The following is a 19,497-nucleotide window of genomic DNA, read 5'->3' as shown; positions in this document are numbered from 1 at the left end:
ATTCACAAAATAATCATTAAATAAAAAAACATGTCAAATTATAATATAATGCGGATTAAAAATTCAATCAAAAGGATCTTTAATACTTAAGCGTTTCCGCTTTAATAAATGTGGCATCATAAATTAAATTAAAATAAAAACAATGATTTTGCTTTTATTTGTTAACAATTTTCAAATTGTGGCACTAGAATGTTATATGCACCGAATTTTAACTCAATCGGTTAAGTGTAACTGGTTTAAAACTATGTTGCAAGATTTGACCCACACATATCGACATGTGAAGTTGAATAAGAGCTTGTAAAAACCATATGGTGACTATTGAAGTTGAAGAATTAAGCTTGTATTGTATTGGTTCATTTGTCTTTGTTTTCGAACTATCGACAGGGTACAACACTAGCGATAAATCGCCGTTTCGAAAATACACTTTATTGCAATTGAATAACTTTGAATTTTCTCTGTACACGGTGACAGATTCGTTTGGCATTTGGAGAAGATTGATGGGGATATGTTATTCGTTATTTATATGTATGCGTGTGTAATAAATACACTTTATCTAATCTAGCAACTTGTTCGTATGTCGTAAAGTTTAAGAATTACTGCAAGTTCAGAAATTTCGGATTCACATAATCTTTATTGGTTCCATAGATTACGACATTCAAATGCACCATCATTTGGATGATAAAACAGAGTAAAAGTCTTCATTTAATATAGAAGCATTAGTATTTTTTATTGACAGTCAAAAATCTACTACCGGTTCGCAACGAAACGCCTCAGACCTGAGGCGTATATCTTGAGACCTGATATCTTGTACTTATTATGTTATTTAGTTCCGGTCTGGTGGGTAAGATAACGTAACTTCCGCAAGAACATGCGTCCTAATGACATAAGCAAGGATTGTGGACTGGCGGTAGAATATCTGAAGCTTCTCTCTCTTTTGTTTCATTCGTAAATAAAATCTTGGGTATTAAAATGTTGTGGTCCTAGTACCTGTAATTACACTGACTCACTTATCCTTTATATCGGAACACAACAATACTAGTGTTGCTGTTTGGCGGTATAGAATATCTGTTGAGGTATCATTCGAGACAGGCTTGCACGGAGCACTCAATAACAAACTATAACTAGTTTATTTAATCTACAATTTTATAATGACTTTATTTGACTGGGATATCGGTTTGTTAATGCGCTATTGTTTTATAAGAAAAGTAGTAACAGCCTGTGAATGTCCCACTGCTGGGCTAAGGCCTCCTCTCCCTTTTTGAAGAGAAGGTATGGAGATTATTCCACCACGCTGCTCCAATGCGAGTTGGTGGATTACACATGTGATAGAATTTCAGTGAAATTCGACACTTGCAGGTTTCGTCACGATGTTTTTCTTCAACGTCGAGCACGAGATGAATTATAAACACAAATTTAGCACATGAAAATTTAGTGGTGCTTGCCCAGGCAAGGCTTGAATCCACGATCATCGGTTAAGATTCACGCGTTCTTACCACTAGGCTATCTCGGCACGAAGCACTTCACTTTAGTTATTACTAGAATTACCACAGAATATGATAATAGTACACTAGTTGTACAGTTACTTGTAGAAACAGTTTCCCAGGACAAAACATTTTCACTTTTACTATAAATGTTATTTCATTGTATATAACCACTAATATAATAAAATAATTCTGTAAAAAATGCAAGAAATAAATATGCTTTTATTTAAATAAGGCTAATTAATTCCTTGTTTTGAAAAAAAAAACCATTAAAGAAATTAATTAATAATTATTTACGTTAATGAAAACGAATTACTTGTTCTTTAGTCTTAAAAGAATTTATTCCTATTTTTAAGGCCTTACTAATATTCCTATTTTCCCAATCAAATAAACCTCAATCTGGTGCTGGGAATCAAAAAAGTTCAATAATAATTATTTATCCATACTAAACAATAATATTAAAAAAAACAATAAAATACACAAAAATTCCCATACACAAGCAATTAATTCTAATTTATTTTATTTTCTAACCCATATTACAAGGTACGCGAACCGTGCTCAAAATAGCTATAGAATTTCGTCCATAAAACAAACAAGAAACGAGCAGTATCATAGACTATAAATCTTTTCAAAATCACTCGTCTAAAAGCATAGACAACGTCAGAGAACAATGCACGCACAAAAACATGAGGTCTTTTTTGTCGTCTGGCAAAAATGTGTACGTCACAGTTAAAGTCGTACGAGCTTAGTCATTTAAATAGAACTTGGGTTATGTCAATGGCATTTATATAATGGTTTATCTACTATTCATAGATATTATTCTAGTATGAGATGCGTTATTAGAAATATATAACCTCATCTGTTATTTGATAATGACAAAGCTTACATTAATAAATTCCAAATGGATTGCCTAGGTAAATCAAGGGCCAACACTGTTTGTTAATATTGATTTTAATTCAACTTTCTTTTTGTGATGATCTTCCCTCATTTGGCATGAAAATCGAACATTTATCGAGAGTATTTGACACGAGGAATTGGAAAAAATATAGGTTGTCTACTTTCTTTTTAGCCCGAATGCGGGGAAGATACATGCATATGGTCAAACTTTGGCATCAAACCTTCACAAGAGAAGAGGAGGCATTTATCCATCAGTGGCACAATTCAATTATTAAGTTAAAATTTTCATTAAATACAGACAATTTTTTATTGAAAATAGAAGCATTACACTTACTTATTGTTTGAAAAAAAACTAATACCGGTTCGGAAATAAGCACCACAGTCCTGAGAGGAACCAGCGTAATAAGCGGAGCCGGATTTTTTTATGTTTTTTTAATAATTACGATTAAATTATTCATATTTATATTTAAAAGACATATGTCTCACATGTATGAGTGGTGTATTATTGTATGATTAGAAGGAGACTTATCAATGATGGTGAGCTGTCTAGCACAGATTAAAAAAAAGAAAAGCTTCTATACTTTTTTAAATTTAAATGCAATTTGTTACACATTTTCAGAATTCTTAAATGTAAAAAAAACTGATAAGATATTTAGGGGTATTGTTTTCATAAAAAGCGCTTATCTGTTTTCTTACTCACTGTTAACTGGCAATCCGAGGGCAAATAGTCAGAGCCCATGTCGCTGTAATAAAAAAAAATATATGTAAAAAAAAAATATTTAATAATTAAGGCTTATTATACTGTTTTTAGTAATGAAACGTCATTGAATTCAATAACATCGTCTATATCGAATTAAAAACTATGAGGAACTGTTTTAATGTCAATTATATATGATAAATTTACTGGTGGTAGGGCTTTGTGCAAGCTCGTCTGGGTAGGTACCACCCACTCATCAGATATTCTACCGCAAAACAGCAATACTTAATATTGTTGTGTTCCGGTTTGAAGGGCGATTGAGCCAGTGTAATTACAGGCACAAGGGACATAAAATCTTAGTTCCCAAGGTTGGTGGCGCATTGGTGATGTAAGCAATGGTTAACATTTCTTACAATGCTAATGTCTAAGGGCGTTTGGTGACCACTTACCATCAGGTGGCCCATATGCTCGTCCGCCTTACTATTCTATAAAAATAAAAAAAAGTTAATATTGAAATTGATGTATGTGTGTACTCGCTGTGTTTCTTTCGTCGGTTCTTCTCAGGCCTGGGTGTTTCTTTTCCGAACCGGTGGTAGTTTCTAGTTTGGTTATCAATAAGTAAGTGTAATGCTTCAATGTTGGATAAATAATTTTGATTTTGTGAAAATCGCGACTGTGGAACGTCGAGTTGTGTAGCGTTAGTCGTATAACTGAACTCACCGTGTCGACTATTTACGACTTATCTGAGTAAGCGAGCTTTTCTTAATCTTTACTAATATTATAAAAGCGAAAGTTAGTTTGATTGTTTGTTACACTTTCACTTCTTAACTACTCAATCCAACATCATGAAATTTTGCATACACGTTGTCAGGGTACTAGTAGGGACATATGTACATAGCACTTGCTCTTTTCTTCACACGCAGGCGAAGCCGCAGGTGCAAACTAGTTATACACATATTAAATTTTATCGATTAATAAACGATGGTAATTTTTATATTTATATTATAGTTATTAATTGTAGTAAAATTTAAATAAATGTTTAGGCGTGTACTTGTTACTTTAGGTTAAACCATCTCTGTAGTTTGAAAAATATGAAATCCGCGCAAAACGCATTTTAAAAAGGAGGGGTGAGCAAACGAAACAAAAACGAAAAGGTGTATTCGCAACGAAGTATTCAAATGATGTTGATACAGCGCCTGTCAGAGATCATTAGTGTTGTATAAACACGTCTAAGTGTAGGATGTGTGAGCGCAGTACTAACAGCGCAACGAGCCCTGATAGAGGGAGGAGATGGGGTGGCTGTTCATTGGATGTATAGCGCGATTCTGTGCGATTATATCTTGTTTATAAAAAATAATGTTTTCGTTTATATTTGATGTGTTTTGTATTGTTCATTCGATTGAGTTAATTGAGTTTCAATGAATAATCAAAGGCGAAGAAAAATATACTTTATTCATAAGTACTTTTCAATCGCCATTTTACAATTTTAATTTTAATATAAAGCTACACGTAATATGCGCGCAAGAGTTTTTGACACAGATCTGCTAGGCTTCTATATCTTATGTATTTTCATTCATTTATCATTATGTATTTTCATATTTAGTTAACGAATTCATAGTTTTAGAAAATTGTCTGTAGAAATAGTAAATGCAGCTTTTAATGACTGAGTTTTGTTTAATGTTTTTAATTAAAAATACTGTCTTATGTGACAGTATTTGATTTAACAACAAATTAATCAAATTTTATTATATTAATTTTGTGTAAATCTTATAAATTGATTACAAAAAAATCAGTTACCGTTTAATTTATGAGATATTTTAAGTTCATGTTTGAAATATAATCATTAATAACTTTATTTGCATGTAGTTAGCTCTACATAGCGCGTTGCTAAGTAGACAACTAGCTTTATTGATAATAACTAAGACAGAGATAGAATTCCGTAGTAATTGAGTCTTAATGACTTTGTTAGGGTAGTATCGCGATTCAATGTAGCTAGTTCCTGTATTGTTACACTAAAAATATTTAAACATTGCGAGATCTTACTATTTATATATTTGTAGAATCTATATTATAATAATGTAATAAATTATTAGTTTAGTTGAATAAATTGCACCACCCACTCATCAGATATTCTACCGCAAAACAGCAGTACTTGATATTGTTGTGTTCCGGTTTGAAGGGTGAGTGAGTCAGTGTAATTACAGGCACAAGGGACATAAAATCTTAGTTCCCAAGGTTGGTGGCGCATTGACTATGTAAGCGATGATTGACATGTCTTACAATGCAAATGTCTAAGGGCGTTTGGTGACCACTTACCATCAGGTGGCCCCTATGCTCGTCCGCCTTCCTATTCTATAAAAAAAATGAGTAGTAGTCTGTTCTTTAACTGGGCCGTATCGACTTAACATATTTAGCACTCACTGGTTGAAACTGGATGGTATAATTAAGAAACGATTTATACGATTAAAAAACATTTAGTATGGAAATTCAGCTCGTGCGTACTTTTAAACCAGCAATGTTTATCCCGTAAATCCGTTTTTTATTATAGGATTTAATTTCCAAAGATTAGAAAATTTTACATTTCTATTAATGCACATTGCGCGGACGGAGGGCTGTGAGATTTTGCATTTATTATATAGAGAAGATGTGCAGAAAGCTAATATTTATATATATTTGTGTTATAAATCCATTATATTAAATAAAATATAACTATCATAGTTTACGTTCACACTTTTAATGTTAACATAATCTATCGTTCGTTTTCAAACGTTTTTTGACGTTAGCATAAAAGACAATTTAAAAAATATATATATTAGCTTCCATTAAAAATACTAGTAGATAATTATAAGTATATAAAACGCGTCTACATTTTATTTATATTTATATATATATATATATATATTTATATATATATATATATATATATATATATTATATATATATATATATATATATATATATATTTATTCACAACCAAGAATATATATATATATATATATATATATATATATATTTATTCTTGGTTGTGCAGAAAGAAAATTTTTTCGTTGTAGAGCTTGTTATATTTTACAACCAGCAATATTTATTATTGGTGTGTTCCGGTTGGAAGCAGAGTCAGCCAGTGACTACAGAGTACTTATCTATATCCTAATTCTCAATTTTCACAAATGTCATGCCTACCTATTTTATAAAAAAAATTCTTCAAGGGATAACCATGCCTTATAATATATTCGCTTGTGACATATGTTGTATGTATTATTTTTTTCTGGTATGTACAATACTCTCTTTTCTTTTTAAAATTACAATATCATAAGTTTTTATTCGCTTATATTTTAATGCCTTATGCTCGCCAATGTTCATCCATTCAATTATATCACTAAACAATTTTTCCTCGATCTTCTCTTGGCTTACACGTCAAATTATAAATATGAAACGTATTATGACATATATTGTTGATAATAATTACAGTTTGTGCAGTTATTGATATTTTATTGCTAATAAAGATAACCGCACATAGCGTATTCTCTTATCAACTAATTTCTCTGTTTTATAATTAATAATAATAAAGAAAACTTGAACTTGCCTTCCTTATCAAGAGCAGATAATTTTTAATTAATTTGGTCGTAATTTTTTGGTATAAATGTTAATCTATTATTATTTAAATTTAATGTCTTTCGGACTGATTTCGGCCACGGTGGCCAATCTCAAGAGAGATTAGCCAACTCTCAAGTCAACGCAGGCCATACTATAGTGGAAGCTAACACTGTTACACTCTATTCCCTTACTCTCATAACCCGAAGGGACGGCAATCCGACACGACTGGAAAGAGTTCAGAGGCCAAATTCTACTAATCTATAACGATTGCGATACGTTCCCGATTCAATCCAACTTTGACTGTTTTTTTTATTTTTGCTGGTGGTAGGGTTTTGTGCAAGCTTGTCTTGGTAGCTACCACCCACTCATCGGATATTCTACCGTAAAATAGCAGTACTTGGTAGAGTTCCGGTTTGCAGGTTTCGTGAGCCAGTGTAATTACAGGCACAAGGGAAATAAAATCTTAGTTCCCAAGGTTGGTGGTGCATTGGCGATGTAAGTGATGGTTAACATTTCTTACAATGCCAATGGGTGTTGGAGCTCTTTTGGCCCATACACTCGTCCGCTAACCTATATTATAAAAATAAATGTATATTCGGATCGGAATTAAAACGGTATGATTTTAACATATAACGTTATGTCAAAAACAATCGTAGTTGTTACCTTTTATGCCAATTGTCGATAATTAAATTAAAAAATAGGAAAAATGATAAACGGCAACAGTCACGCTTTGATTCGAATGCGATAAAGGGACAATTTTTTAGTAGAAGGCCAACAAGCGCAGGACCAATATCTCCTCCTTAATTGTTGCTGATCAGTAGTGCTTGCCCGGCTTAAACTCGCAATTTTCCGTTTAGATTTACGTGATTCACTGGGTCATGTCGGCTGTAACAGTAAATTTTGTAATAATCATATTTTGATATTATTAAAACGTCTAAGATTTATAATTTATGATTATGACACAAATATGTAGAAATTTTACTTTTAGATTATTTGTCTCTTTATTATGACAGTACTAATTATTTTCAAAGATCTTTATGACCATAAAAGACGCAACGTCACTTACATAACAGTAACAGTCTGTAAAAGTCCCACTGTTGGGCTAAGGCCTCCTCTCCCTTTTAGGAGAAGGTTTGGAGCTTATTCCACTACGCTGCTCCTATGCGGGTTGGTGGAATACACATGTGGCAGAATTTCAGTGAAATTAGATACATGCAGGTTTCCTCACGATGTTTTCCTTCACCGTCAAACACGAGATGAATTATAATCACAAATTAAGCACATGAAAATTTAATGGTGCTTGCCCGGATTTGAAAACACGATCATCGGTTAAGATTCACGCGTTCTGTTCGTCACTAGCCATCTCGGCTTTCATATGGAAACATTAAAGTAAAGTAAATCCAAGTGATCGTAAGCTATTACAAGTTATATACTCATTTAATGTATTTACTTTTAAAGTGGATAGTTTTGAATGGTATGTTCCGATAGCTTGGAAATACTATTTTAGCATTGGCAATATCTAGTAGCGGTATAGTGACGTAAAATGACGGGCGATCGTGTCCACTGGGAGCTCTGATTACCAAAGCGGAGTGCCTTGTGTCATGTATATACGACACTATTGGTAACTTTTGATATTTGTTTTTCTTCTATAACTGTGAGATGATAATGACATATAAACGTGCCTTTGGATGTGTGAGTTAGCGTACATATATGTTAATAACGTCATCATGTTAATAAGTCCAAATTAAGCTCATTTAAATCGCAATCTGGAATTGAACTTTGCCTAGGATTAATGTTTTGTTTACCCTCGTTCATTTCCATTAATAGCATATTGACTTAATTGTACATATATATTTTACTGTGTATTTCATTTGAGAAAAAGAGTAACATTTTTTTAATAATATATGTAGATGTGCAAATAGATAAGCTGATGTTAAGTGGTCACCACTGCCTATAGACATTGGCACCATAAGAAACATTGACCCTTCCTTATATCGCCAATGCGCCACCGACCGTGGAAACTAAGATGGTTTGTCCCTTGTGCCTGTAGCTTCACTTGCTTACTCTCCGTTCCAAACGGAACACAACAATAGTGGGTATTGCTATGTGGCGGTAAAATATCTAATAAGTGGTGGTACCTACTCAGGCAGGCTTTCACAAAGCCAGCCACCACCAAGTAAAATTATTGAGTCTTTTATGGTAGCATCTACAATCCCAAACATATAATTCTATAACATGATTCAAAAGCTCTTACATGAACATACTCGAATAAATATTATTTTGATTTCATATCCTTTTACCTTCTCGATTCTTCTACAGTTCTATTTATTAAGAATAAAGTAGTTTTTTTAATTCAGTGGCTGTACAGGACAAACCAATTACATTAACCATTTCAAATACATTAATCTGAATCCATCTCAATTTTGTCCCCTCGGAAGTTATTACTCATTTATTTGTTTATATTCTCTTGACATACGTCAATGTATGGTAAACATTTATTTATATTCCATTAATATCTTTATTATTTAAGCTGTAAGGGTGATAATCGAGTGCATTCGTTTGGTTTTAGAGGTTTTTTTATATCGTTAATGTTAATGTGACATTATAATTGATTTAAGGTAGTCCTGACCGCCCACTTCGAAAAAGGACAACGACAGTTTTGTAAAGTTTTTTGTGATTGACAATAATGTGGCGATGTACCTTTTGCTTGAATACCCGTAACTGTTTGTCCTTTTGTCAAAATTACATGGAATCTTAACATTGATGTCACTATAAAAATATGAAAATTAAGTCGTTAGTTTTTTTTTAAGCAAGTAGTTCAAGGAAGGAAACTATACATCTAGTTGCAATCGTTTCTATATAATAAAATTTAACGAGTCTGTTTGTGTGTGGAGTGTGTTATTAAATATTCGTGTGGGTTTTATTTGTATAAACAAAGAAGCCGGAATTACAATTTAAAAAAAAACCTCATTTGTTGGGTACTGTGATAGGCTTATCCTCCAATAATATATTTAGTATAGGAATGAATACAGGCAATTGGACCACCTCACGGTGTGCGGTCACCACCTATTGCGCCCTTAGTACAATACAAACACGGAACATAAAACAACATAGCATTGATGTTTGTGTGTTTGTACCCATCTATATATCCTTAAACAAAGCTTTACTATTTTTTATTTATATTTGGTAGGAGATGCAAATTGGCCTCCTGATGGTCAAGTCACCACTATTAGTGACACTGTAAGAAATAATAATTACTCGTCACATCGTCACAGAATCTTGTGCCTGTAGTTACACTGACTCACTCAGTAGTATTCAGCAATAAAAAGTAGTTGAGTTTTCAGTCTATAATTCATTAATAATAATACTAACTAATGTTTTCTAAGAAAAAACGCTTAAATATACCTACATAACATTTATATGTCTACATAAACATATAATATTTAACTATAGGAATTTAACCCTTGACCGGTGTCGTAAATACCTGCAACATTTCCCACTGAACCAAAGTCATATCACGGTAGAGTCGTTAAATAAAGAATGCAGATAGAAAAATATTGGCTCAGCCATTACGCCTTTCACATAAAATGTAATATAAACAAAAAACCTTGTTCGTATTAATGAGATACGTTAATACATTAACATACTTTCACTTTGATTAGCCGTGTGGTATAAACTAATAGCTATTATAAGTTTTTTTTTATTATTATAATTAATATATCGTATAAGAGTATGAAAACTGGGGGCCAATTTGACATATTAGTCAAGTCAATTACGATATGTTCCCAATTCAATTCCAATCCAAGTTTGACTATTCTATATCTGTGGATCGGAACCAAATTGATATTATGTTAACATATATCATTATGTCAAAACCCAAATTAATTGTTGTTTTATATCAATAATCGATAAATAAATTAAAGAAAGGAAAATGGATAAACGGCAACGATTACGCTTCGATTCGATTGCGATAAAATGACAATTTGTGAGGATTGGGCCTCTGTTTGATATTTTGTCAATGTCGTTCATTTCGCCTATTTTGTTTGACTCTGGTCTATTAGCTCGTGTAGCTATAGATCATAAGATGCTACGTGAGTTTTTGAATGACGAATTGGTGTCTATAATTCATCTCATAATCGACGATGACAGAAAACATCTTGAGGAAACGTACATAGTCGGATAATTCTCTTTTTTAAACCTAACACATATCGAAGCTCAAAAAAATCTTCTCCCTAGAAGAAGGGATGATTACAGGGATATGGGACACTTACTGACTTTTTATTTATTTACTTTAATTAATTAATATTTGTAAACGATGAAACCTATTGAACATATATATTTATTTATTCCAACAGTTAACATATTCTATTATATTAAGTATTATATAACATATAACTAAAACCAAAATAAGATAACATATTTACCTGAAACATATATTTAATTTCCTTTAACTAGGACGGTAAGTGAAGTAAAACTGTCAATTATTATCAAAAAACCTTTACATGGTATAAATATGTAACAAAAAAAACTAAAAATAAATCTATAAAGTCGATTCAGAAAAAAGTTTAACGTTTGATAGCGAAGCAGGAAGCAATGAAAGGGAATGGCTCACATGAAAGCCTGACGCGGCGTTTGTTTGACGTTTCAAATAGCGGTGTAAATACGTCCATTGGTGTATTATAATTATAGGTAATAGGCTCGGTTTGCATGTGGCGGGATATTTTTTGTGTGGAGTTTACTTTTTAAAAATGGAACTTTGTATTTAATTATTGTATTGAACATTTCAAATATATTTATGTAGCTATGAATTTATTATCAGTAATTATATAATGTATTCTTTAACTCCATGGTATATATTGATTTGATTTGCAATATTTAATTACATTGATTGATGCATACCATGCAAAAATATAACATACGAAAAAGATTTATTTTACATAGAATAACATACAGAAAATATGTTATACGATACCGAAAGTCTTATTACAGTACATAAATATAATCGAATAAAGTTATCTATAATAATAATATAATAATAATATCCCGGGACATTTTTCACACACGGCCATCTGACCCAAATTAAGCTTGTACAAAGCTTGTGCTATGGAAACCAGACAACTGATATACTACATATACTACTTTTCTTTTGTAAATACATACTTATATAGATAATTACACCCAGACACAGGACAAACGGACATGTTCATGCACACAAATGTCTGTCCTGGGTGGGAATCGAACCCACAACCTTCGGCGTGAAAGGCAAGTGTCTACCAACCACGCCAACCAGCTCGTCAATCTATGTATTTAACTTCTTTCTATTCTCCTTTATTTCTTGTCAGTAGAATCTACATTACCAACCAGTGTGAGCTTTACATTCTATTTAATCTTGTAACATGAGGAAAAGTTAAAAACTGCATATAACTTTGTATATTATGATTTTAAATCTATATAAATATTAAAATTACAAAATTAACTCCGTATCTCTGTGTGTACGCTTTTATGGTTAAGCCACTGAACCGAATTTGGTGAAATTGTTACAAAGCAAGCTTAAACCCGAAGGAATGACAAAGGCTATATTTTTTAACCTAGCAACCCCCATGACACGCAGGCGAAGTCGCAGGTGAAATTTATAAATATATAATACTTACTCTGAAGTTTATAGAAACGATAATACACTTCTGATAGATAACGCTTCGTGTGTTGTCGTCCTAAGACAATGTTTATTCCTGTGCGGTGCTAACCGAGCGGTTATGTTACGATTTATGACACGTTTTGTAACTGGCTGCTTTTTAGTCGTTTTCGTGCGCCTGCGCCGTATAGCGTACGCGACAGTCAATGGGGAGCGCACTATGTTAGCTATGGAATATTTTTATTTTATTAACCGTTGAAAGTTTTAAGCGTATTATTTTAGCATCTTTCATTTATCCCAGATAAAATGTTCCATCCAATATCCAGTTCAAAAATGTTGAATAGTATTAAAAGAAACGTTAAGAAGCGTTTGTGTTTTGTAGGATATTATAAAATGGATCACTTCTTAGATGATAGTATACCTTGGGAATGAAACGATAGTCTCTAGGCCGTTTCAAACAGAAATATGAATAATTGCTTTAAGAAAAGTATTAATAAAAATCCCGCTGAGTTTCTTTCGCCGGTTCCTCTTAGGTCTGTGGTGTTTTTTTCCGAACTGGTGGTAGAGCTTTTGACAATAACTAAATGTAATTCTAAAAATAATAACATTATCAAATATATATTAAAAAACGACAATCAATATTTTCATTTTTTTTAAAAAACTTTATGCCCAAGTTGTTTATAATAATACATTATAAAACTACATCAAAATTCAGTAATGTTTGTTAGGATTTAAATTCGCGATCTTCGGTTAAGATCTAAATTAATCCATTGGACCTTAACGTTTACCACACAAAACTTAAGCGGAAACCCTTCAAAACTCAAACTCTGATTGAGCAGGTTACAGCTAGCACTTATAGTATACTAATTACATTAAGAATAGTCCGGAATATCTTTATACCTTAAACTATTTAAACAAGATTAGCCGTTATTAAACGTTCCGTTATGATTGTGTAACAAAAATAAAACTTAATATTATTTGTAATGAATGAACGCAGCTTCGAGTTATATTTTAATAGCGCTGATGCGTTTCTGTTAATGTGTCATTAGTAATCTCCAGTATATCTCTCGCTAACGAGATGACACCGGCTATTTTTACACGAGACAATTTCGTCTATACGATGGTATATTTCTGGTTCTTGACATTTCTTAGGCTTATTACATACATAGCGTCTGGATTTAAATATTACTGATTAAATTATCGTCGTTCTTTATACTAATACGATCTTATTTATAAACGTTGATTGGGTGATTAGTTGAACAATGTATCTTCTTCTTTCGAATGTCAAATCAATAATGACAGAAAGAGATAAAGCAGTGTCCGTCAGGACAGTCGCTAAGCAACGTTTATAAGTAAGGCGGAAGTTACTATTAATATTTTAATTAAAATATGGCTTTTATTATAAACTAAATATCATTTGTTTATATAGTTAAGCAAGTCCTTTATTTATTTTTCTCTGTTCAATCTGTATATAAATTTTATCTTTATCTTTGGAATAGAAAATATATTTGAACCTTTTATATTATAATATAAAAATAAATGAACGATTAAATATTAATTTTATTTTGTTCGGGAAACAAAACAGTGAATATTACACGTATTAAAACATTAATTCAATTGTAAATAAACCAATTAAGTTTCCATTTAAAATTATTACATAGCAAAAACATTACATAATATATTAATACTAAGAGAATGACTGTACTGTATTTTAAAACTTACTATATTTAAAATTTGCGTCGTAGATGGATTTAAAACAACATTTCAAATAATACGCGTAAGATCGCACGAAGATAATTTCGTTTAATCAAAATTTTGTTTATCCTTTTACTAACATAACTAAAATAGTAATAACTTTATTATAATGCTAATTAATTAGAATAGTTTCTTGTCATTAAGTAGTTATTTGTTTTGTTAGCATTTAAAGGTAAGTTTTGCGGGAGACCCTTATATGAGTCAATGTTTGGCAACAACTTAAGTCTATTTATTTCTTTTATACACTTTCTTGACATCACATATTAAATAACTACGTTTTAAAATCATTAACTTGAACATCTGTCTATTGTCCAGGTAGCCTTGAAATGGACTGATTGGTTAATTAGTAGAGCTGTTTTTATCCCTAATAGGATCACTATATCCGTAACAGATTATTGTATAGTTCACGCGAGAAACTAAACAGGTCGAATATATATATATGTGTGTATGTGTATGAAATTCAATTGTTAAACAAGTAACTTTAATTTTTTTTAATGAATATATTTTTATTAGACACTTAACGCAATACTGACCGATGTCCAACGACACTTTTAATATAAGATAGATAAAGCAAATAAATACAAAGAAGACATTGTAGTATGTGCAAACAAAAGTGCACTCTTTCCGAAGAACGGAAGAAAAACTGAAACGTAATTCTCGCGCTTACCGATAACTTCTTAACCAAAATATATATTGGTCACAATCTCTTTGAAACCCCGAGTAAATGCATTTAAAGCATTCATTAAACATTTGCCAGACGTTGTAAGTACAGGAGGCCAATAGAATAGTCAAAGTTGGATTGGAATGTATCATGGAACGGAAAGGAACGTATTGTAATCGTTATACATTAGTAGAATTGGGCTCCCAGGCTAACCAAATGCTTGGAACAACCTTAAATGTCCCACAGTTGGAAAAAGACTTTCCATTCTGAAGGTTTGGAGTTTATTCCACCATACTGCTTTGGAACCGAAGCCTCATAGTCTGCAGCAGTATCAGCTGACTAATCAACCATACAGGAAGTTTTAATTGTGGACTGTGGCATCAATGTGTCATGCTACAACTAAAATTTTTAACGTTGAGTTTAAAATAGAAATATTATGATAAAAAAGTTAGTTATATTTTTATTGTTTGATATGTTTGTTTGTGTTTCAAGGAATTAATTTGTTAAGTGATATTTAATGGGCTATAAAATTGTATAACGAGTAATAAATTTTGTTATAAAATGTGCAAGTATTTACGACCAGAACGTTTTTGTTGACAAGAAATAAATTTGAACAAAGTTAAGACAAATTCAACGACGGAGGGCGTATATATTGCAACGCTGGACAAGGGATTCTATTCTAATCAAAACTTTTTGTAAAATTTCTTTCCAAAACTATTTGAATCATGATAACTAATTTCTACCGATAAAAGAATCATAGATAAAGTTTACAATATATCCCTAATATTAGCAGCTAATAACCGAGATAATGCAATACAGATGTTATAAAAGTCCACCCTCGATATAAGTGACCTCTGCCATTTGCAAATACAATACAAAATGGCCGCCCCCAACTGTCAAATGCATCGAATTCGCACGGATCCTATACCTCATTGTGTTCTGAACGTGGACTAAATACGACAAATAATTTGATGTATGAATAGAGTTAATTACAGCATATATTTATTGTATCCGTTTCGCTGGTTCGGGTCGCCCCCGATTTTATTAGCTTCATCCCCAAACTTTACGCATGGGGCTACACAGGGATGTTGATTTATTTCCCTCGGCACGTAGATCGTGCGTGAAAAAAATATTCGTCCTCACAAAGGAGGTTCAATTGAAAAAAAAAAGTTTGAATAAGTTTTATGGATGTTTTTGCCGACAGAAAATTACATCGCCAATTGTAAATATGAATACCGAACTATGAAAAGGTGGATTATGTTTAGCGGAATAAAAATATAAGGTTATTAAGGGGAAGTGTACTTGTGGAAAAATATTTCGCATCGAATTTGCGTTTGAGGAGCTCGTTTATCAAGTCGACGTTAATTTTATTTAATAAATCAGTGGACGATGGCAGGGCTGCCATTAGTCAAACGGCGTCCCGGGATCCAATACCGGGATTGCTCGGGGCAAGATGGCGGCTCAAGTACAAATGATCGTGTATGACGGTGATGGATGATAGATGCGATGTCTAAGCGGCGTTTAAGTTGTATTGTATTAGATGAAGCTGAGACCGGAGATAATTGAATGAGTGAATGAGTTATTCTGTTTCTCTGTCCGATTGATTGAAATGCTTAGTTTTGTTTTAAGCTTTCTACACTTTATCTGTTGTTATTTCGTAAGAATGATTGATTTCAATTACGACGTTGTAAGACATTGTACATATATGTGCTCTTTTTCCAGAATTTTCCCAAGTTTCAAAATCCAGTGCGTACCTTATATATGTTTGTACAATCGATCCATAAACGGCATAAAAAACAATAAAAATTACCAAAAACTATTTCTCTTATATTATTACTAGCAGTTCGGCATGGTTTCTACTGCATTCAATGTTGCTTTTGTTCATAGTGGATATTATATACCTAGTCTTTGATGTAATATTTCTCAGTAAATGATCTATCTAAGGTTAAGTGGTACGCACGAGAATACCTCGTTACCTTCTTTATATTATAATATTGGCAATTAGATTTTGTAATTAATTAAATAAATCTCAAGATAATATAGTTATAAATAAACTGTAATTATAAATCAAAATATACTTTCATCAAGTTTATTTTATAGGACTATATAAAATGTTAAGCCACTATACCTTCATACCAGACAGACAGATATACCAGAGGGTGGATCTACCAGTTATCTGTCCGATAGCTGGTTGGAATCACTACGGGTACGCGACCCCGGACTGCTCTAGCTACTAGTGTCACATTCCTGTATCTTCCGTGATCACAGTATCCTCACCCCTCTCCTTGATACATTGTTTCCCAAAATTATCCCAGCGTCACGCCAAAGAAGAAGGAAAACTAATATTAAACCCGGAGCGGTGCCTCCGTTTAGGCGTAAGCCAGTCACCTGCGGCCAAACCAGCACCACACGTATTGACTTGTCATTCCTGCGGATCCTGCTGGGGAGGAGGAGAGGGTGGCATGGGTACTGGGCAAGCCCGTGTTGCCATAAAGTCGCCTGGCCCAGGCCAGGCGTAGCAGCATCCACGGAGAGGACACTTCGCTCACTTTCAGTCATGAACGCAAGTGCCTTCGCGATGCCGCTTAAATCATCTGTCAAAGATGCAGAGGCCTATATATATATATATATACCTTCATACGTTCATTTTTTTTAGAATTTCTGCTCACAACTAAAAAAAGCTCCACTCGTACGTACGTAACGTATTGGTGAAATGCATCGTGAATTGGAATTCGATTTTAAAAAAATTTTAAATCACGCCCAAAGCAGTTTAATTTAGAAAGTTAAATGTGAATATTTGATTTGTAATATAAAAATAATTACATAAAATCCTTTAACTTTTCTTTTTTAATACAACACAGCAATTTCTACCACAAAAAGCGAGTTAACTTTTGTTGAAATTATATTTAATCTGTGCCGTGCCGCCTTAAGGGCATACCGTCGTTGACGTCGCGATCACGCACACCTCTAGCGGATTATCACTTTAACAAAGCCGACGAACGCAAACAGTTCACTACCCCTTAATGAATCCATTCACACGCAAATTAAGCCTCTATAGCACATCATTATAAAGATCAGTTACGCGTACATCGAAATTAAAGCCTGTACTTGGAGTTTGATTTTCCAATATGTAGAACTACTTCAACTCCTGTCTAGATGTGACCGCTTAAAAAGCAACCTTCGTTAGCGGTAACATAGTTTGTTTTTGTCTGAAGATTGATTGTGGGTAAATATCTGTAGGCTTGCACGCGTGTCTACGCATAATATCATCGGTATACACTCGTATTTGTGATGATTTGTCAACTTTGTACGTTTTAAGCGATTTTACGCTCTTGTATATTGAATTTAATGTTGCTTTTCACTTAAGAAAAATATTGAGATTATTTTTCTTAGGAGGATTTTAAAAATCTTTCAAGCTACGATATTGGAATGTGAATGGAAAATATTCAGGGGCTTTCTTGCTTGTTGTGATTTCACGGCAAGGGATATTTGCCCTTTTTTCCAACAAAACAAAGTGCTTATATTCAATGGATGTTTTTAAATTTCGAAACGTCGTTACTTAAGTGGGTAAGCAAAGGTTAAGTTATTTGTGTAATGAGGTTTTTTGTATGTATATTTAGACTTACTTCTATTAAAGCAATGTATACTATTAAATGGCTTTAATAAATATAATTTTTATTATAAGTTTGTATAAATAATGACGAATCGAAATTGAAACAAATTATGATTAATCATATTACAATATATCATAAAAGAAAGCCGAGATGGCCCGGTGGTAAGAACGCGTGAATCTAATCCGATTATCGTGGGTTCGACCCCGGGCAAGCACCACTGAATTTTCATGTGTTTATTTTGTGATTATAATTCATCTCGTGCTTTACATTGAAAGAAAATATCGTGAGGAAGCCTGCATGTATCTAATTTCACTGAAATTCTGCCACGTGTGTTCCACCAACCCGCATTGGAGCAATGTGGTGGAATAAGCTCCAAACCTTCTCCTCAAAAAGGGAGAGGAGGCCTTAGCCCAGCAGGGGGACATTCACAGGTTGTTACTTTACTTTTATATTACAATTGAACAAACTCGGAACTCACCGTAAAACACGAGACATTTCAGAAAGTGAGATGCGACATTGACTATAATAAATAATATTTGAAGGATACACACGTCAAAATTGTTCAACATTTCACGAGTGAGACAAGAAGTCAGTTCTATTTATTTATTTATTTATTTATTTATTTATTTATTTATTTATTTATTTATTAGGGAAACATACAGCATATCGTATATTACAACTTAATATAATAATCATATTTTAACACTTATGCCAGTTAAGTTTCCACTACTGTTTTAACAGGGAAGTGGACTAATTTTGATGTTACATAAAATATAACTATTTATGACAAAGTAAAATTTAAACGTAAATATGGTTATGGTTAATTACTAATAAGTATTTTTCACAAGATTATAAAATTTACTTAAACTATTTTTAAACAGATCAATGTGGTTGTATTTTCTATTATGACTATTACAAGATCTTAGAATAAAAGAATTTTTGAAATAATTAGTTTTATAAATGGGTATTGAAAAAGTATCCTGAGAGCGAGCGTTAAAACGAGGACACTTAAATAAAATCTCACTGAGCAGATATGGAGAATCAATTAAATTATTTAATATTTTGTAAAGAAACATTTGGTCTCTTTGTTCTCTACGTTCTTCAAGTGGCATAAAAACAGAGTCAGGAAAAGTAAATTTGTATCGCAACCTCCTGATAAATTTGTT

General features: G+C 32.5%; 1 protein-coding gene across 2 annotated transcripts in view; it reads left to right on the top strand.

Annotated features, from left to right (window-relative positions):
• LOC126774298 (netrin-B-like) overlaps nt 1-19,497 on the top strand; it is a 184,209-nt gene that overhangs the window by 14,803 nt on the left and 149,909 nt on the right. The window lies entirely within an intron of this gene.

The sequence above is a fragment of the Nymphalis io genome, chromosome 16 (genome assembly GCF_905147045.1).
Source record: "Nymphalis io chromosome 16, ilAglIoxx1.1, whole genome shotgun sequence".
NCBI classification, from domain to species: Eukaryota; Metazoa; Arthropoda; class Insecta; order Lepidoptera; family Nymphalidae; genus Nymphalis; species Nymphalis io.
The sequence above is the reverse complement of the archived record's forward strand: the minus strand, read 5'-3'. Positions and strand labels throughout refer to the sequence as shown.